Here is a 21,306-nt window from a genome sequence, read left to right as displayed (position 1 = left end):
TTAGTCCAAGCCTACAATCTATCAGCAGAAACCCCCACGGGTGCCAACATCTAAAGGGCTCATGGGAGCCTGAGGGTGGCCCGCTGCAGACTGGTAGCAGTGCAGCTGGGGGACGCTCAGGCAGCTCTTTCTCTTCCCAGACTGTTCAGTGTGGCACAGTCTCCAGACAGCATCCCTGGGCTTATCTCAGGGACTGGCAACACCAGGTTTAGTGCAGCTCTTCTAAATCATTGTCTTCTTTTGGGGTGAAACTTCACAAACTAGCTAAAGACCTGAAGTGGAAAGAGAGAGCATTTCAGGAAATATACTGATTCTGTTTTTTTCCTCTCCTTGCATTCCTACCAGCAACTCAGATGGGACCTGATGACTGCTTTCTGCTTCCTCCATGGAGTGAGGGTGCTCTCTGTGCCACAGTAAACTTTGTCTCTGTTAAATCAACCTTAGAGGCTTAAAATACCCTTCTAAAGGATCTTTTGTCTCACTGGTGCAATGTCCTGTATCCCTGGTGCCAATCACATTATGTTGGTTTTGCTTGCCACTTTTGGGCTATCTTAACAGCATTTTATTTCTGAAATCCTTTGCCAACAATACAATCACACTGTTACCTCCCTATTGGAACTGTGAAAAAATATTTTTAAAGTATTATTACTCTCTCTTTAAACCCAAGATTTTCTGCAGTACTTTCAAGAATGGGAGAAACTAGTGAACTGACAAGATCTAGTTGTTTTAGATGAGAAGGTTTCACCAAAGTTTTAAATGGGCAGGAAACACAGCTTGTGGGATATAAACATGTGTTATCTCAATAAGCTCTGGCTTTCTCCATCAAAGTACAAGAGAGAATGTTGGGAGGGTTTAGTTGAAACCCAAAATACAGAGTAGCTCTCCAGTGATGGCAAGGTACTAAAGTAGAACTTAATACATAAAGTATATATAATATATATGTATATACTATATTGATTTTTAATATAAAATTATTCATACATCTGTATTTGCTCATCTATTTATTTTTTAACTTGACCACTTTCTGGGAAAGAAAAAGAAAAGCTCAGTTTCTAGTAGAAGAAAACCCACAGTTAACAGAAAAAGTTATCTATCCCATTCTTCAGTATAATGAGATTTAACAATGCTTCTCCACCACCTATTAGTGTACAAAAACTTCCTTTTTACTCTAGTCATGTGGGGGAAACACTGATGGCTCTGTACATAAAAACTGGAAAAGTGAATGCTGTATTTCACTACCCTCTACCCTGTACATTCTTGTATCTGTTGCAATGATATTTTCTTTGAAGTTCAAGGTGTTGTATATTCAAAACGAATGCTGGAGGTATATATATAAGTCAGCATGTGCCTTTCATAGCTTTAAATGTAATCTATGCCCTGTTTTCTCTAGGGAATATTTGACCTGACACTGCACAAATTTAAGAGATTGAAATCCCTTCATAAAGGCAAGGGCTGAAAATTTATTACATCTGTTTCACCTTTTGGGAAAATTATGTGGTTTACAGAAGATCTAAAAAACTAAATTAAAACACACAACATGCTGGAAGCAGGTTGCTTCTGATGTACTTGGAGTATTTTCTTCTGCAACTGCACAGCAGCATGCCTGGCCAAAATATGACTGAAAATAAAAGAATCTGAAAAGTATAGGCAGAAGGAATAGAAAAGTAATTTAAGTTCCAAAGTTAGCGCTGGAAAAAAGGGTATCAAACAAAGCCAGCCACTAATTTTATCTACAATCAGAGCAATTTTAACACAGCTATGACAGTATTAGGTGGCTTACATAGGTACCATATCAAAACATTAGGATGAAGTGAACAATCATGAGCATTTAATGCAGCTGCTGCTCAGGAAAGGTCTGAATAAGAGACAGTATGGTTGCTGTATATTTTTTTTTCCTATGACACCACTCATACTATTCCTTGGCAGAAGTATCACTTCTTTTACTCCCTGTGTTTCAGCTCTCAGCGTCTTTGCCCCATCCACTGCCGTGCCTGAGCTCTTTCTCATGCAGCCAAACAGCGAGATAAATTTCTTCAGCCAAAAACCAAGGAGGGGTGAAAATGAGCTGGCTGCCTGAGAGGAGGTGTTACAGCAGCACCACCAGCACTGTCCTCCCTCCAGCTGGTCGCTGCTCCCTCTTCCCCTAACTTCTAATGTATGGCACTGGGGACAGAGGAGACTGCTCAAGCAGGCACCAGGGAGTCCCTGGGTACCAAAAGGGCTGCCTGCACATCCAGCTGCTGCTGCGACCCATTCACAAATTGCCCTCAGTTAGAGCACGTGGAAAATAGTTCTTAGTCTCTTACTGTAGATGCAAAGTGAAATACCAGGATGGGCTGAGAAAACCTGTCTCACAGCAGGCTGTACCCAGCAGCCACAGTACTCTCTGCAAAGGTTTGAAATCCAAATTGACTGTGCACTTTTCCTCATTACCCAGCAGTGACTCACAAATAATTTATTTGGTTCTTCATTCTAGTGGTTTTCCTACAATGAAGATAATGTGATTTCCCTACAATCCCATAACTTTTCCATTTCCTGAAGGTATAAAGGCAATTCAGGTTACATGATGTGAGATATTGGAGCACTGGAAGATGTCCAATTTAAAAATGTCCAATTTAAAATAGTTGTCAAAGATTCCTCTGTAATTATGGGATAGATGGGTGCCTCAATTGACTCATTTTAGGAACCATTTTAAGATGAGGAAATTGCATTCCAGAGAAGATGTTTATCTCCAATGACTGTGCAATGTAGGTTGTTAATGATGTGTGACTTTCGGATGATCCTCACTGGGTGGCATGAATGTCCTTTCTGTGTTTGCCCATCTGAGTCCTGTGAATGTTCAAGGTTAGTTTCAGCTAATTCTTTAAATATCAGAGGATAAAATTAATTGGGAATCTGATTTGGAAAACAACAAAAGTAAACAGCTAACTTTTCTACATATTCTCTACCCAGTATCAAGCTGTGATCTTAGCCTGAGAGCTGAGTTCTGATGTGGCTTTTGTTATTTGCCTGATTGCACCCAATATTTGAATTGAAGGCTGATGCAAAGGTTCAATATTTTGCCTTTGTGCGGTCAAATGGTGTAGTTCCTTCCACACAGCATGGTGGTCCAGCTCTTTTCCTGTCTTCTTCCTACTAATCTAACTGGAGTATGTATTTTTGTTGTCTTTTATGTCTATTGGTGTGTGTATGCTGTAGAATTGTAATTTCAGCCATGTAATAATCTTTTGTATGATTATTGCATAGCTGCCTTTTAAATTCTGACATGACAAATGTTTTAAGAACAACATAGTGAGATTAATTCACATAATAGACTAATCTGCTGCCAATGTCCTTTTAAAAAGTCTTTTATATCACTCACCAAAGAGGGCATCAGGCAATAGAAGAAGAAAAACAACAGAGACAAAACCGAGAAGAAATGGGGCTCTTCTTAACATTACATGGTGTTAACAGATTTTTTCCCCATATTTCTAGACTGACACTGTTTGGCATATATGTTCCAGAACAAATTTGTATTGTGATCATGCAAGCAGGCTGTTTTGCGCCAATGATCTCAAACAAGTAATTTTTTCACTGCAATATGGTGATAGTTAACAAAGTGACTTTAAAGAAATAACATGAATGCTCTGATACAAGATCTACTGCATATATATCTAAGCAGTATAAAGGCAATCATAAATAAACTGACATCATCATATCCTAGCCATGTAGGAAAGTTCTACTGCCAAAAATACTTCTCTGGCTAATGGAGTTGTATCTGGAGGTTTTACCATACTACAACAGCTTAAGTACTGGAGCTTGTGTGTGCACAAAGGCAGTGCACGTCCTTCGTTCTGTCGGTGCCCCTTGCATTTCCAGGAACTTCTCACGTGCATCGGGCTGTGTGTCTGTGCAGCTGCTACGTGTGCTGCTGAAAGCAAATGAGACAGATGCTGTGTGTGAGGCTAAGCACACAGCTGTGAAACATATCGTGCTATCAATTTTAAAGCACTGTTGAAGAAGTGATGGCACAGAATGGCTTTTAAAAATAAGTGCAAAGGATTAAGTGTCCTAAGTGGAAGGCAACAACAGGAGTAATAACAGTGACAAAACTTTTTATGACATTTTCTAACTGCTAGGCAGCCTTTTCCCCATGTCCAAGATAGCCAGGCTGTGACATTTTTGCAAGCTAAGCATGGCTTTTGGCATGGGACAACTTGCAGGAAGACTAAATGCTACATAAGGAATAACGCTTTCCTGGTAGTTAATTAAGGAAGAGGTCATTCCTCCCTGCAAGTGAGGAATGCCAGTGTCCTGGCATGAAGCTCAGGGTTCCAGATCTCCGTGCTTGTTGACAGAGCTTCAGTACAGCTTCAGTACAGCTTTTTGTAACACTTAGTTTCTCTACATTTCAAACTGAGAAATTATGCTCTGGTTGTCTGTTTTGCTACACTGGTTTTATTTGGGCATGATATAATCATTGTCTGTAGCTGTTGCAGTGTTGCTGTTTGTTCTCATAGCACACAAAATGTTCCACCTCAGAAGCAGCTGCTTTTCAGGGTAAATACTGCCAGCATATGCAGCACATAAAGTCCTTTAAAATTCCATACAATGAAATGTCCTGTATTTTGAGGAGCTGTGTTCTTGTTCTTTTAGGCCTCAAACAGGAAATGTTTAAGCACATTTTCAATTAAGTTGCAATGAAGTTAGTTTAATTGATGTCCATGTTTTTAGCATGTGTTTCTAATTAAATACATCCATAGATGCTGTCCTGATCTGAGGTCTTTTAGCCTGCAAAGCGTGAAAGCTGAAGCATTCATGTTTGGCTGCTCTGGGTGTTTGCATACAGACATTTGAAAGCAATCATCGTATTCCATCCTTCCTTAGCACTAGATCTTAGACCTGAACTGGGAACTGCAGTTGTACCTATAGAGTTCCAGTCTCAAGGCTATGGGTTGCTCAAAGCAGTACTGGAATGTATGGTTCTTGTATGTTACACAGACAGTAGTCAAGCACACACATAAAAAAAAAAAACCAAACTGAAGAAGCACTGGAGTGGAAGGTTTCACAAATTAATTTAATGTTCCTGACATGCTGGTTTGAAAGGGCACACCACACTCTACAGGACAGAGAGCCGGTTTAAGCCATCGCTAGTTTACTTTGTCTGGAAAAACAGGAAAAAAACATTCACAATAAAGCACTGATTTGGGCTAAGCAATGGTAAAATGTTTTTGCAGCATAAACCAGAGGTACTTTGAACTTGTCATTTAACACTACACCAGGAGGAAAAAGAGCAGGGTGCTCACACATTAGGCATTGGTTTCAATTGCCTGTTCATTACAGTGTTGGGTCTCTGTGACAGCCCTGCTGCATGAAGGAGATTTTGAACTTTTACAGCTTGTGATCACTAAAAGAAAAGCTGAATCAAGGACTAGATCCACCTAGATATATATTCTGAGGTACCTGGCTGGTTGGATAAAAATGTTTCTAAGTGCAAGCTGCATGCTTGAATTGACTTTTATTATTTAGTCTATTACGTCAAGTAAGGAATATGGCACTGTTTCTAACCTTTTTTCACAGGTTTGCATAAGAACTGATTTTCTTCATCATCTATAGCTAATGAGAGCAGAAATTCTTTTTCAAAAAGAAAGGCAGGATCTGATTGTGTTTTTTGTGAAAATAACCTGACAGTCATTTCCTGGCTTCTTTTACTGTGCTATTCATCTCAAGTTTTGAAGAGCTCATCAACTTGTAAAAAAATCCCCCAAGAACAGAAGGAGATTTCGGCATCTTTTTCTGAGATTTTGGCATCTTTCTCCATCTCTGTTTTTTTAGAGAAATTTTCTCTTGCTTTTTTAATTCTGAGCTCTGAATAGCTGTAGTATTAAGGGTTTACCATATTTCTACATTTTCTTCTCAAAAGGTGTGAATGTTGATGTTTGAAGCCATTCTGCAGTTGCTGACAATCACATACTGCAGCTGAAGCCTGAATGTTGCAGTGCTGCCAGACAGGCACAAGGCTTGAACTTGTAGATCTTGACAGCTCCACTGTGCCCAGGAAAGACGGTGCCATAAGAAGCAGCTGCCCTCTAGCTTGGCCCACAGGTGATCTTGATAGGTCTTACATAGGGTTTTGACACAGAGGACAAAACCGAGAGGCTATTGAAGGATGTGCCTGTAAAATGTCAAAGAACAGACAGTAAAATATGACAATAGCACTACTGAGGACATTCAGGGAAATGTTTGCTCAATGATTAAGCAAACCAAATACTAACTCTCTGATTTTGTCTTAACAAAGCAGAATATGATGTTTGTCACTTTACTGGAGAATGAGCACACTGCAGGATCCCAACATGTTTTGGCTTCTGACCATATAAAGAACACCATGTTTGTTAACCTTGCAAAAAATCTTGCTCTGGTTTCTCAGGGTAGTGGCAGCCTTAGTTTATGTACTGTAGTCCCATGCACACTGCTACTGGAGCTCCAACTTGTCCCTCTGCATAATTTTCATAACAGGGCTGAGTTATCAAATACTGCCTCACTGGCACTCGACCCTTCCTCATGACATCCTTTGTCACCTTTTGCCTTCCATCCTCAGTTCTTTTGAGATCAGTTCTGTGATTTTTTTCCCTTTCGTTTTCTTTGCTATCAGCTGTAGACTTCAGCTTTTCTTCCTTTTCTTCAGCCAAGCTAAAGCATCATATAAGCAGTTATCTATAAACATACTCTTGGGAATGCTCCAGGGTTTGTGATCTTGCTTGCAGCAGGAGGAACATATTTGCAATGCCTCCATTTCAGAGAAGCTGAACAAGCTTCCAGCAATTATTACATGACCTTAAACCTTGTAGGAGTTATTTAATATTGTAATTATTTTCTTAACACATGCCACAATGCTGTAGTTCTTATTTAAAAATTTTCTGCTAAAAAAGGTCATTGTTTATGAATTAATTTGATAATACTTGTATAAATAGAGTAGTGACTTTGCCTGTAAACTATTTAGCCTTTTTCGTAGGAGATCTTAGTGTTAAAGACTCCTACCCACCACATAAATCAGTTTCAGTAGTTCCTCACCAGAGAAGATGACCCAAGGAATATCAGCTTGTTGTATAAAGTCATATCAAGTATTTGCACTTTTTGAACATGTGAAGTGGCAAATTCTTTGCAAGCAGAGATATCATTGTTCATTTCTGCTGTCTATCTCTTCCACCCAAAGCTTGTGACATTAGTCTCAAATCTGTTAGTCTCAAATTATTTACTGAGTGGTTGTATATATGTACTTCATAAAGTTTTACACTTCCAAGAGGTGACATTACAGATCTACCTTTAATTGGCTAAATATTCCACATTAGACATGTAAGGATGCCATCTGCTCTGTAGAAGTCTCCTTTGACAGAATGGGTGGAGCTCTTTTTCCTGGCTTGAGATGGTCAGGTTTCCCTATCTCCTATAACATGTACTGTAATTTTATCATCTTGATAGTCTTGATGAGAATCCTGTACACCTCAGTGTCCTGAGATATATCTCTTAGGCATGTTTTATAGTGCCTAATTAATGTGAGTCTTTCAGTAACTTTCAGAGCTCCACCATGTGCCCTTTTGTTTGGTGGGTAACATCAGTGTGCAGAGAGTTGGCTCCTGAAGGTGGATGAGCTGAGGAGTGAAGGAGATCCCAGAGTGGATCGTGTCCTCACCAGTGGGTGCTGTCCCAATGTCTGATCATGGTGGGCAGGTCTGGAGACTGTGACAGACCCATCAACAGATCTTGACATGGGAAGTGACAAAACAGGGCCAGGACCCATCCAGGCACTTCTGTCAGAAGCAAGAGGAGATGGAACTAGCCTAATGCATGGCTCCAAAATCCATCCAGACCCAGAGACAGGACTGGAGACAAGCTGCCATACACATCCAGGAGACAGGCTATTTATGGCATAGGTCTAGATCTTTCAGAAGATGGGGTTGGAAGCCAGCATTGCTGTGGCACCATTGGGGCAGGGACTGACCACCCCAGGCTGAACTGGAACAGGGCCCTGGGATGTGTGCCGTATAGGGGTAGTCCTAAGAGAGGCTGGTTGGGAGCAGTAAGGCTTGTGGGTGACCTTAGCACCATGACAGGTATGGGGGCAGCTGACACTACTGCCAACAACATTACTTGTGATTTTGCTTTATTTACTAGCTGGGTTTTCTAGGAAATAAGGCTCCCGCCATACCACTCAATGTGGCATGCACGTGTTTGTTCATATTCACACCCCTTGATAATTTTCAAACCAGCTGGCAACTGGCCAGCTAAAGTTGGGAGGAATCACAAGGTGTTAATGACATTCCTGCAAGCTTCATGAAATCACACAGGCCTGTTGCATAACACCAGCTGAGAGAAACACTGCTGGGGGAACACAGCTCTAGTAGACACTTGAGAATCCGCTGGAGACAGAGTTTTCCAAAGAAGAAACTTTACTCCTCTCAGGACACTGGCTTTGAAATAGAATTCTGTGGGAAACCATGTGCCCTTTGAGCTGGCACCTGGAGTGACGCATTTGGTGGGCACTTCAGTTTTCTCCCCTTGCCCCTGGTTTGGCAGCAGCTGACTGGGAGCAGCCAACTGGTCTGGTCAGCCCACATTGTTCTTGCTTTTCCCTCGAACATAAAGGTACATTCATTATTCATTAATGTCTGCAGCTCGTACTTTTTGTGCATTTACTTATTAGGAAAGGAATAAGTGGCAGCAACAGGTTTTATTGAGAAATGAGGAAGAGGAAGCAATCTATGCGGGTAATGCAGGATGCCAAAGGAGCAGCTACAAACCTTCACATTCAAACTTGTGCTTGACAAGGAAAGCAGCTCTTACACAGCACAGTTCGTCTTCTGAAGGGGGCACAAAATTCTCCGTCCTCTCACCACACGAGGGTAAGAAGCATTATTGATAGTTTAAAAAAAATCCATAAGACATCAGGACAATACATGCAGAAAGACACACAAGAAGTAGCAGTGCCCCAGTGTACAGGAGGAATGAAAAAGAAATGCTGCCCTCTTTTTTTGTGGGCTCCCATGAGGCTGGGCTTGTATCATGGAGAAGAACAATCCATCCGGTGTCCAGCTGGATTCTCAAATAACCATCTCATTTTTCTTTTCCAGTAACAGGGCCAGTTTTGTGGCAAAAAAGTAGACATAGAGGTCCAGAGAGAGAAGAATTGTTAAACCCATGTGTAAGTGCAATTGCATTTGGCAAAAAAATTAAAATGAGTTTTCTTGAAGTAGGAGAATACTTGAATATAGAAGTTGAAGGCTGAAGATGTTTCCAGGGACAACTTCTGTACCTCATTCCCACTGGCACCTTTATGTTTTTATGAATATGTCTCATAATGGACAAACATAATATTTGAAGAGTGCAAAAAATATTTTACAAATGTGCCTAAAAGGTTTTTGACTGATGTGGTACAGTTTGGTTTGTCCGCAAAATGAGATTTTATGCACTCTGCCATCAGCTTACAATTGAGATGATTTGCACCTCTGAGGACGTCTTCTCTATGGTTTTTAATACCTAATAATAAACTAAAAAGTCATAACTAGCTCTGGTACAGTGCCCTTCTCTGTTCCTTGTCACTCAACCACTGAGCTTTGGGAAGCCTTCCAAGTCCCTGACAGCAGCTTCTTCTTGTGGGAGCAGAACTGCACAGTTTGATGAAGGGGAAGAGACAGAGTTTTCATATTTTACTCGGATGTCAGCAACAGAAACCTTCAAAGTGGACGACTACTCCCCAGCTGTGGGCTGAGTTGCTCAGGAGGTACCACTCCTGTTACACTGTCAACTTGATCAGGGTAGGAGAGAGCTCTTTTTCCAGGCTGGGTGCACTGAAGAGGCGCCAGGGCCTCCCACCCACAGTCCTCATTAAAGAAAAATAACAACAGCACAAAGCCCAAGGATTGTTTACTTATTTGTAGTATCTCAGCAACGGCTACTCTCTATCATCTGTTTTTGCTTTGGTGATTTCTTTTTTTATTAAAAAGAAATGCCACATGTTGCCACACAAGTAGCTAACCTCCTGCAGCCGGTCAGAGGCTGCCCGCAGTGCCCAGAGCATGAGCTCTGCTCCCCAGCTGTTCGACCTGGCTTAGAAGGAGCTGCCACAGACCAGGACTTTGCAATTGTTCTCTTTTCCCCAATAAATCGAGCATGTGCCCAAAAACTCAGGCTTGTGACACTGGGTCAAGCAGGACAGCTACTTTTGGCTGAAGCAAAAATGAACAAAGTTAGGTCTGGAAATGCCCAACTGGTTCATTTCGACATTTTCAGAAGGAAACATTGAATTTTGGAAGGCTCGATCCTTGGGGCAACTTAGCAACTTCCACAATGCAGAGAAGAGGGAGAAGGTTGCACATCCCTCCCTTGCAACTATATTTTGGTGTTTACAGCACTTGTCTGAGTGGGTAATTAATTACTTTCTATAATTTGGTATGAAGCTTCAGTTAGGAATACTAGGTGAGCTGCACTCCACCTTTTCTGAGTGTTGGGACAAGTTCCTAAGAGGTAAACTGCCCAAATTCAAGCATGTTGCTCTCTGCAGTAGAGTCACAAGGAGGAGTGTTGAATTTTTTTCTCCTTGGTAAATACTGCAACAAGAAAACTTTGCTGATTAGGGATATAGGCTCAGGGAACATGTTCTTGAGATTTTTAAATTAGTTTGGTAAATCCAGCCTTAAATTTCATAATTTCTTTATATTAAAGTCCTTTAAAATCAAATAATGTTTCTGGGAAAAAAAAAAAAGTCAAAATAGCTCTGAGTCAAACATTGAATTTAAAATAATTTCCAAGGAAGCTGTAGTACAGGTTAGCAGAGGCAAGGGTGAGCACTGTATGAAGGGTGAGCTACCAGGTTCTTTGAGATTAAAATAATGTTACTGCATTTCTATCTGCAACAGATGGCACCTCACTGGTGTAAAGCTCTGTGTGAGTGCTGGGCAACTATTTTGCAGTAAAACAGTGTAAAACCTTAATGAGTTGTGGAGGATGTTTCTGGCCTATGGAAAAAGCTGTACTTCTGCCTGTGATGGTGAGTCTGCCAAACTCCTGTGGAGGAAACCAAAGGAATCCAAACCAAACAAAAAAGAAGTAGGAGAGCGCTGTCTCATAGCAAGCGATTGTCCAGAGAGGATGGCAGCACAGTGTGATAATGCTGAGCTCAGTAGCAATTATTGTTAAAAGATAAAACATGTAAGTTTTATGTGGGCATCTCTCTGGCTGTTTTTTTTTTGGACTCCCATGCAGCCCTCAGAGATGTTGCTGTCCCTGGGGAAGGTACTGCATAAACATAGGGAAAGGCACTCCTAGCCTGGGGACCCACAGCTATGACACACAGTGGCATAGATACTGGGTGGTTTCATTCCTCTTGTGTTAGATTTCTTGTCTCACCCAGCATTTCACTTAACCTCTAGCTGAGGCAGAGACTGAGTTTAAAGCACCTGGGCATCAATGCTCTGACCTGCAGCCATGTGTCAGGAAGATTCAGAGGAACACCAGGACAGCAAGAATGACTGAATGAAAAGTCTCTCCACAGGCAATTTCTGTCCCAGCCACCAGAGCACAGGGGATTATTCCTCTCCCTCCCACACTCCACCACACAACTTGCTCACAGGCTCCTTTGTACTTGCTCCCTTTGGTTAAGGGACTGCCCTGATCAGGCTGGTGGGACAAGCTCTGCATGTACTGGTGTAATTGAAAATGGTAAGGAGCACAGCATGAATTGTTCCTGAGTACTGGAAACAATACTTACAAAATCACTTCACAGTAGTTGTAACTCAACTTGCTGGAACTCAAACAGTTTTGAAGACCAATGGCTACTTAAAAACCACTCTGAACAAAGAAGTGTTTATGCCTTGCCACATTCAAGTCTACCTGTATTTCTGATCTGCAGCAAAGTGTTTTAAGAGAAAAGGAAGGTGTCAGTGCATTCTCTAAGGAGATACATGAGTGCCTCTCCCAAGGGAGATGGTGTGAATATATGTGATGATTTTACAAAGGCCAAGAAAACTGAGGGCTCAAATTTTTATTATCAGCCCACTTTAAGGAGCATCAAGGAGGAAAATTATTTAGTAACACATTTAACCCTCTGGCTACTGATTTTCTCATGCAATATAGATCTTTAGTACAATCTCAGGTGGCCTCCAGGGCTGAAAATCCTCAGGATATCCACACCATCCCTTTACACTAGCAGTCTGGAAATGATGCTGAACGCTCTCTACTTTTCTGTATTTTCCAAGCAAAGTTGGGGGGAAAAAACTAAACAAAAACCAAAATCCAAAACAAAAACATTTGGTGCCCTCGCAGCCCCAAGTGCTGAACTTGTCTTTCTGAAATGCTGTGTCAACAGCTCTTCACTCACAAGCCCATTATTTTTATTGGCCACAGCTCTTAGGCTGGTGTTGACAGGTTAATTTACAGTAACAGTGAGAGTCACCTTTACTGACTATACCCAAAAGCGCAACCCACACTGTACTTGAATGCCACACTCTCGAGAGCAGGAATGTTGAGGGGCAGAGAGAGAGAAAGAGCCTTGAAGCCTCGTGCAGGCGCTCGGGGAGTTGTACAAAAGAATGCTCTTTTGGTGAAATAATTTTTGCCAGCATATGCAACTTTAGCAGGAATGGTTGCAATTATTTCTTACCGTGCTTGTTAGAGAGGACATATGGGAAGATTAGCCTCAAGAATGTCATTCTTGGACATGGTCTTCTCATGGGGATTATGCCACAGGGTTTTTTTCCTATTCCTTTTCCTCTTTTCTTTTTCCCCTTCTTTTCAATACATCAAAGTTCACTGAGAGGAATTTCCCTTGGTAACATGTACAGATAAGCAGGTCTCAGAAGATATGTTTCATGGGGTATACTTTAAGGACTTGTTTCCCTTTTGCTCTTCTCTCCTATCTTACTATATTATCTCCCCTCCTCTCGTGTCTTCTCTTCTTTTTTTCCCTTTTATTTTAATGTCTTCCTAAAAGAGTCTTAAAAGAGCAATCTTAGCCATGCGTAAGGAAGATATAGGTTGGGAGAAAGGCCTTTTCTCTAGTTTGTAAGGTTGTAGTGCTGCTGACACGGTACAGATGGTGAAGACTCCATGACAAAGCCAACGGAGAACACATACATTGAAGAAGTAGGAGGAATTCAGAGCAGCTAAGTGAGAGGGGTAAGTGCTGCCAAGAGGCAAATTATACCAGGTTGCAAACTGACAGACCTTTCATCACAGGGGAACTGAAAAAAGAAAAAGCCAAACAGCATCTTTCTAAATGGTTTATGTTTTTATAGTACTGCTTCGTTTTGTTTAGTTTGATATTTGTTTTTTTTTTTAATAGGACTGCCATGTAAAACCTTGTGAATTTTTTGATTGTAGAACTACCAAATACCAAAACTCTTGCAGTATTCTTCAGTCTAACCCTAAAAATTCATCATGTTCTGGGATTACTTACCAGCACAAGGCACCACCAAGGCTGGATTAGATACAGTCTTTCTCTACTTTCAACACTGGTGGACAGAGTGCTGCTGAACCTACGGCCCTCAGGTTAATATTCTATTTTGTCTACATGACCATTATAGAATCCAGAAGACATGCCTCTGAGGTTGTGACCATAATGGAATTTAGGGTGTTTACACTCTGCTGAAGTGGTCCTATGAGTTTGAAATACACTCTTTTTCCAGACTAGCCATCAGTCTGACTTTTATGGTCTCCTGACACACTGAGTACAAATGTAAAAGCAATATATATATTTAGTCTGCAAATCACAGAATCACAGAATGGGTCAGGTTGGAAGTGACCACAGTGGGCCAACTTCCCTGCTCAAGCACACTCATGCTAGAGCTCATGTCACAGGATTGCATCCAGACAGTTCTTGACTATCTCCAGTGAGGGAGACTGCACGACCTCTCTGGGCAACCTGTTCCAGGGCTGAGTAGAGGGGCAGGATCCCATCCCTCGACCTGTTGGGAATGCTTTTTTACTGCACGCCAGGATATCACCAGCCTTCTTGGCCTCAAGAGCATACTGCTGACTCACAGATGCTTGTTGTCCCCCAGGACCCACAGGTCCTTCTCTGCAGAATTGTTTCCCAGCAGATCAGTCCCCAGCCTCTACAGGTGCCCAGGATTATTCATCCTAAGGTGCAGGACCCCCCATTTACCTTTGATGAATTTCAGGCAGCTTCTCTCTGCTCATCTCTCTGACCTGTTGTGGTCCTTCTGAAGGGCTGCATAGCCCCTGGGGGACTGGCCACTCCTCCCAACTTAGTGTCATCAGCAAACTTGCTGAGGAAGCATCTGCCCCTTCATCCAAGCCATTGATGAATAAATTAAACAATACTGGGCCCAGTATTGAACCTTAAGGAACACCACTAGTGACAGGCCTCAGTAAAACCTCCTCCTTGAAAATCAGGCTGCTTTAATATATTTTAACATAGACACCACAAAACTGCGGCCCACTTGAAGCCATGCCACAGAAAGAAGTGATATGTGAGAAACCAGATTAGGAAGAAAGGACAAAACCTTGGTCTCCTGGGGTAGTGTCATGAAAGCAAGAAGGCCAGGACTAATGGCATGACATGTCATGTATAACAGCTGCTGCAGAGCCTGTCTGGGCTTGTAAAGGCAGAGGGTTCCTTTGCTGATCTATATCACTTCTGTAGCTCTGGTTAGAGGGGCCCTCTGTTTCCATGGCCAGTGGATGGAGATGTTCTCACAGTCTCCTTTGCACTGCTGTAACTCAATCTCTGTGTGATAACAGACAAAGGCAGACACAGAGACACTGAATCAGAAAACCTCTTCTCTTTTGAGCCCCAGTCTCTGCTACACCATCTCTCTTGCCCACAGCAAGAATGCCAGGGAGACAGAGTTAAAGACACACCAGCACATCAGCACAGGAGGATGCTCCCCTGATGTTGAGACTGTCCAAACTGAAGGCAAAGGCAGTAACAGAGTTCTCTTATGCAAGGCAATAGCCCTTATAGTTTTAGGATGAAAATTCCACTCAACATATGTGTTCCATGACCTACTATGGCAAAAGGATGTAATAAAATTAGACAAGCTTTGTCTGCTCTCAGACTGACAGTGAGCCAAGCAGGATCTGCCACTGTCCCTACTGTCATTGCTGCTTCCATGTAAGTATCTGGGGAAGAGCATAGAAGGGACAGATTACATGCTCCAAGCAGAGCAGCCCATCATGCTGCTGCTGGGATGTTCCTGTGCTGCTGTAGAACCTGTCACCTTCCACGTGAAAGGCCATGGGGGGTGATCAGTTTAACAGCAGCCTAGGATGATCCCAATAGCCCCTTGAGCAGAAGAAGGCACCTCTAGCCTTGCAGAGAGGGCTCCAGCCTAGCTGAGTCCTCCCAGGGCTGCCAGCCATGGTTGCAAGAGGTTTAGCGGCTGCCTTGAAATGGGAATGTGCAGCTAGAGGGAAACCCATGTTTGAGCAAAGTGTGTTAGGCCCAAAATGTTTTTGTCACTGATCTCATGACCAGCCTTGGGTTGGAGGGCTGAGATATTTAGCATCCTGTCATTCTGACACACATCCAAATGCTCTGTTCAAATTCAGAGCAGAAGTCTCTGACGGAGCTGAAAATGGTTATAATTTTGAGTTTGGTCTCCCCACGTTGAAGGCTACACCCCTGTTATGCCTTTTTCCTGAGGAGAGGAGCAGTAGTCTGATTAGTGCTAGACAAGATAACTAAAGTATTTCTGTGAACTGAAAAACAGACTTCACAGAATCACAGAATCACAGAATAATGAGGTTGGAAGAGACCTCTAAGATCATCAAGTCCAACCTATGCCCTAATACCTCAACTAGACTATAACACCAAGTGACATGTCCAGTCTTTTTTTAAACACATCCAGAGATGGTGATTCTACCACCTCCCTGGGAAGACAATTCCAGTGCTTTATTATTCTTTCAGTGAAAATTTTTTTCCTAATATCTAACCTATACCTTCCCTCACGTAGCTTGAGACTGTGTCCTCTTGTTCTGTCAGTGGCTGCCCGGTGGAAGAGACCGACCCCCACCTGTCTACAACCTCCCTTCAGGAAGTTGTAGAGAGCAATAAGGTCACCTCTAAACCTCCTCTTCTCCAGGCTAAACAACCCCAGTTCCTTCAAACGTTCCTCATAGGGCTTGTGTTCCAAGCCCCTCATCAGCCTCGTTGCCCTCCTCTGGACACGCTCAAGCATCTCAACGTCCTTCCTAAACTGAGAGGCCCAGAACTGGACACGGTACTCAAGATGTGGTCTCACCAGCACCGAGTACAGGGGGAGAATGACCTCCCTGCTCCTGCTGGTCACACAATTCCTAATGCAGGCCAGGATGCCGTTGGCCTTCTTAGCTACCAAGGCACACTGCTGGCTCATGTACAACCGGCTGTCAACCAGCACCCCCAGGTCCCTTTCTGCCTGAACACTGTCCAGCCACACTGTCCCCAGCTTGTAACGCTGTAGGGGATTTTTGTGGCCAAAATGCAGAACTCGGCACTTAGACTTATTAAACTTCATACTTATTATATAGACTTATTAATATAGACTTATTAAACTTCATAGCCAAGTCCCTAGTTTAGCAATCTCTAACATCCGTGACAGATTGTTAAAATTAATATCTCTGCCCTGGTGGCTTTCAAGCAGCAGGAAAGTTACATTTTGCCTTGCACTTTGGATTAATCACCTTCTGAAACCCAAAAAACCATCCATGACTCACACCATGCTGGAATCTGTAACTGTTGCCCAGTGAAGAAAGAAAAATGTGATCAATATTCCCTTCTTGGATTATGGCTGGGGCTCTTCCACAGCAACAGTTTCATCTACAGGTAAGGTGAGGCCCAAAGTGTTGTTACAAAGTCATGTTGGAAAGTATTGTGGCAGTCTTTTAGAACCTGCTCAGGAGTCTCTCATTCCCACAGTCAACAAGCCCAAAGAGCCAAAAGAAAGTTTTCCATCATCTAGAAACCTGGTGTTACTCAGTACCCCTCTCAGTAATGCTGGGGCACATGTAGGGAACTCTTTGATGCCAGTTTCAAGAAACCTTTCAGTATCTTTGCTGTTATTGCTGCTGGACAAGGGCTTGCTCTGATCTCTTGCACCACTATTCCACCCCTGTGACACCTATGTTGTGACTCAGGGGTAAGAGAAGCCATTTTTTCTTTATTAAACCTCTTACTTTCTCCAGAGTAACATAGTGATTTTAGTGGAAGCTTCAGACAAAGAAGACAGAAAGCACTGCAGCCTTCATTTAGATAAGCACTCCAGGTGACATAGCAGGTCTAACTAAACAACAAAAGAAAAGTACAAGAAGAGAAAAGTTACAGTGAGTGAAAGCAGTTGGGAAAGACTGCAAGGATCTGACCTCTTGACCAAATCAGTGGGACTGCCTTTTTCCCTTCTGATCAGGCCCACATTGCTCCCTGCCCCTGCTTGCTGCTGTTCCTGCCGTGCTGGAGGTAAAATCCCTGGCTTCAGGAGGCCAGAGGCTGAGCTACCCTGCTTTCCAAGCTTCTCTCTGCTCCTGGCAGAATCAGAAGATAGTGTAGCCATTACTTTGAAATATGTCTGCACATAATTGACTGAGAGATTCAAATGTCAATGGCAATTGAAGCTCTCCTCTCAGATGTCATTACTGTCCTTAAAAAACTCTTACAATCTTCTTCATTACTCTAGGAGTGTAAAAGCCCCAAACTCCCAAATTTTTGTAAGAGGCTATTACTTGTCACAGTCATATATCTCATATGTCTTTACTCTTAATACAATTATTTTAAGGGCTAGTTTGTTTATAAGGGACACAAAAGAAAACCAGAAATGTATGACTTATGTTCTTCAAAAGCAGTTATTTATAACTATACTAATTGTTTTGTTTCCTTAAAAGCTGTGGGTCATGGCAACACAGCTGCTTTTGGTCTGGCTAATAAGCCTTAGTTTAGGACTAATGTCAGGGAAGTAAGTTTTCAAGCCTGCTACACACAGCCCACCAGTAGTGACACAAAACCTTAATCTGCCTGCTGTGATCTGCTGAGAGACTGCAAAGGTAGAAATTTATTTGTGCTTTGAATCACACCTACTCTTTTTCTTCCAAGTATTTAATGACACATCTTCCCTTTATTATACCAGTCACACGCAGGAGAGGATGAATTTGTTAACCGATACCAGGATTCCTCTGTAACCTTTCAAAAAGGCTCTGCCCTATCCTGCAGGAGTCAGTAATGCCTGTCAAAGGCATTTGTAAGGATTAAAAAATCAACCTAGTATCTCAGTGTCATTAAAGGAAAAATATTTAATTATTTAATGCAAAAAAAGTCTTCAACTGATATTTTCCTGTTAGACACTCAAACATGTATACATTAATGAGTGATCACCAAGTGAATGAGTGTGCAAGCTGTGTCTGGCTCCTGACTTGGTTATGGAGCAGAGACAAAAAACCATTTGCTGGATACTAAATGTAGCTCACAGTTCACTGACAGAACAAATGGCGTTTTAGGCCAAATAAACTAGACAAAACCCAAGGATTTGGGGAAATTGTGGTTGCTGTAACTATAGGACAGTGTAGTGACTTACATCAGAAGTGGTAAAGGCAGGGGTCCTACTTTTATTTTTCTAAGGGATCCTGCACACAGAGTCTTGTGGAGTCAGAGATATGGCCAGGAAAATCTTCTCATGGCTGGGGAGCACACAGGTGTCATGGGAGTTGGATACTGTAATTAAAATCTAAAGCCTGAAATGTAGTGCTGAAGTGTTGCAGCTCAACTAGTAGAAAGAATAAGTTAGTGAATGAGATTAGCAGTGACCACCCCTGCTAAATATTTTTGTTCCAGATGTGATGGTGAAAAGGGAAAAGATGTTACCTTGAGTCTGATTTTAGAATGATTCCAATATCTCTTCCTTTTGAGGTCATGGTGGTTCTCAGGCCAGTACGTGGCTCATCCTGTTCCCTATCCTACCTTAAAAAACACAGTCAGCAGAAGACACTTGGTGACAAAACCTTGCCTTACACAGGCAGACAGATTTGTGTTTCCCCTCTTCAGGTTTATTCCTTACCACCAATATTCAAAGCCATCTAAATCCAAAAGTAAAGGGTTTAATGTCTCATTTGGATTTTTTCAGCATTTCCTCTTATATTTTTATTCTTCACATAGCTGTTCAATCTCTTTTTCATAGTTTGAAATTTCAACAGTTTGAATTTGTCTCTGAGGAACATGAAATAGATACTTTTACTGAAGCCCTCCAAAATTTACCTGAATCTTCTTTCTGGTCATTAAAATAAGTGTTACACTTCTTGGATGCTAGGTAGGAATTAAAATTTGCTCTGCCTTTCCTGTGTCACTACTTTGCAATTATCTCAAGGAAACATCAAATCCACTGATTTGAGAAGACAGAATTTTGGAGAACATTGTTAATATCACCACATTGAAAAGTAACTTTTTATGGATCTTAGATTTTTCCTCTCTCTGCAGTTTTTAATTTGTAACTGGATTCCATGTAGTACCAGGAGAATAACCATATGCAAAAATGTTCTATTTTATTATTTTTATTTTTTTCAGTTTAAATTACTTTTTTTGATTATTATTGACCTCAATTCAGACTGAGAGAGATCCATGTGGTTGTCTGATATGCAAAGTTCATTGCCCACTGTCTTGGTACCCAGTTACTGTAATTGAAATAAATGTTGGACGTTTCCTTTTCCAACTCCCTCCTGCTTGCACTTCGAAAAGGGCCAGTGCTTTTAAAACAATAGTGATAGAAGTGTATCACAGCACTCACAAAAGGGAGTCCTACAATTAGAATTTGGCTAGGCAAAATGCTGCGAGTAATGGAGCATATTCCAGCTTTAATCTCACCATCCTGGAGCTGTTAGGAGGGAAGATGGACCTGACTGGACATATTCATTGTAAGGATAAAGGCAGACCAATTGAAAATGCTAAAGTGTAATGCATTTTGCTTTCCAGAAGAATGTGATGCATGCATACCAAACAGTAATAAAGGAGATTGGGGTAGATCTTAGAAATGATTTTTAATGTGCAGTCAGCTACGCACCGAATTATGTTATCTGGGGAAACTGAAGAATCTCCATCATTTGAGATCTTAAAGACAAGATTCCATAAACATACCTGGAATAGTTTAGGCATAACTGGTCCTTCCTTGGAGACAAGTCAGAAAACCTTTACAAGTCCTATAGTCTGTCTGTTGTTTAAAGATCTCCTCTTGATTCTCTTGTGATGCCACCGTCACAAAATCCTGTTTGCTACTTGCTTGTAAACTGCTTAGTTTCGAACAAGTCCCCTCTGTTACTGCTGTGACAAGAAATTCTTTCAATGGTGCTGTTTCCTGACACCAGCCCTGAATTGTTCATATACAAAATATATTGCTATAAAATTATTTTTCTGTGTAACAGGTCATGATGACACCTATTTTGTGATTCTTTTGTTTCTCTATTAGTCTTTGATATGGAACCAGCCCCATCCCTCTGAGAAGCTGGCTTTGCTGCTCTCTATTCTCCAGAAAACTTGGCTTACTTTGAACACCAGTGTATTTGGCCTTTGAAAGTTGGCTTGCAGTTAGCAGACAGAAGCAGGGTCAGAATTAGTTCAAAATAAATTAATAGTCAGAAGTTCTAACTTGCTAAGCTGCATGCAATCCACCCTTCAAAGGATATTCACCAATTGCTGTAATTGCTTTCTTCAAGGGCTTCCAAAAATCCTTGGACATGCTAATTAATGCTGTTTTAGATATATGTTAAGGTATTTGACCTGAGAGTTTAATTCTACAGTTTAATTCTATAATGACTGTAAATAGTAGGACTGCTGCATATTTAAAAGAACATTAGTGTGAATTTAACTAGCTGTTGGCAGTTTAACAGTGACTAACAGATATTAAATAAGCATGAAATTCTGGTGGTGAATGACACTTTTACAGGGGCAAGGGCTGGGAGTTGAAGGTAGGAGAAAATATTGTAACCATCCATGGTGACCTTCCCTTTTCCCTGGATATTCCAGAATCTTTATACAACTTTCCCATCATCGGGACAAACCCGAGTTGGTGGAAGGGCCTTGTCCTTGCAGGCTTGGACAGCACATGATGAACTTGGTGGAATTGGAACTTGTTGATATGCTGAAGTCATTGACAATCCCTTGCTAATGTCACTGACACCAGGATTTCCCCAAATAACTGAATATTTCAGCCACTCACAGATAATCACATCTTCCAGTGTCAAGAAAGAAGTGTGTAAATTCTATCCCTTCTTCTGCCAAATTTTCTTTTTTTTTTTTTTCTTTTTTCAAAGTGGGTGTCAGAAGAAATCAATTGTTAGAGAAACAAAAAGAAAACA

At 41.6% G+C, this 21,306-nt stretch overlaps 1 pseudogene; it reads right to left on the bottom strand.

Moving 5' to 3' along the window:
• Positions 1-15,706: 15,706 nt before the first annotated feature.
• LOC137470016 (uncharacterized) lies at positions 15,707-16,493 on the bottom strand (annotated as a pseudogene).
• Positions 16,494-21,306: the final 4,813 nt, after the last annotated feature.

This window comes from Anomalospiza imberbis, chromosome 3, assembly GCF_031753505.1.
Source record: "Anomalospiza imberbis isolate Cuckoo-Finch-1a 21T00152 chromosome 3, ASM3175350v1, whole genome shotgun sequence".
NCBI classification, from domain to species: domain Eukaryota; kingdom Metazoa; phylum Chordata; class Aves; order Passeriformes; family Viduidae; genus Anomalospiza; species Anomalospiza imberbis.
The sequence above is the reverse complement of the archived record's forward strand: the minus strand, read 5'-3'. Positions and strand labels throughout refer to the sequence as shown.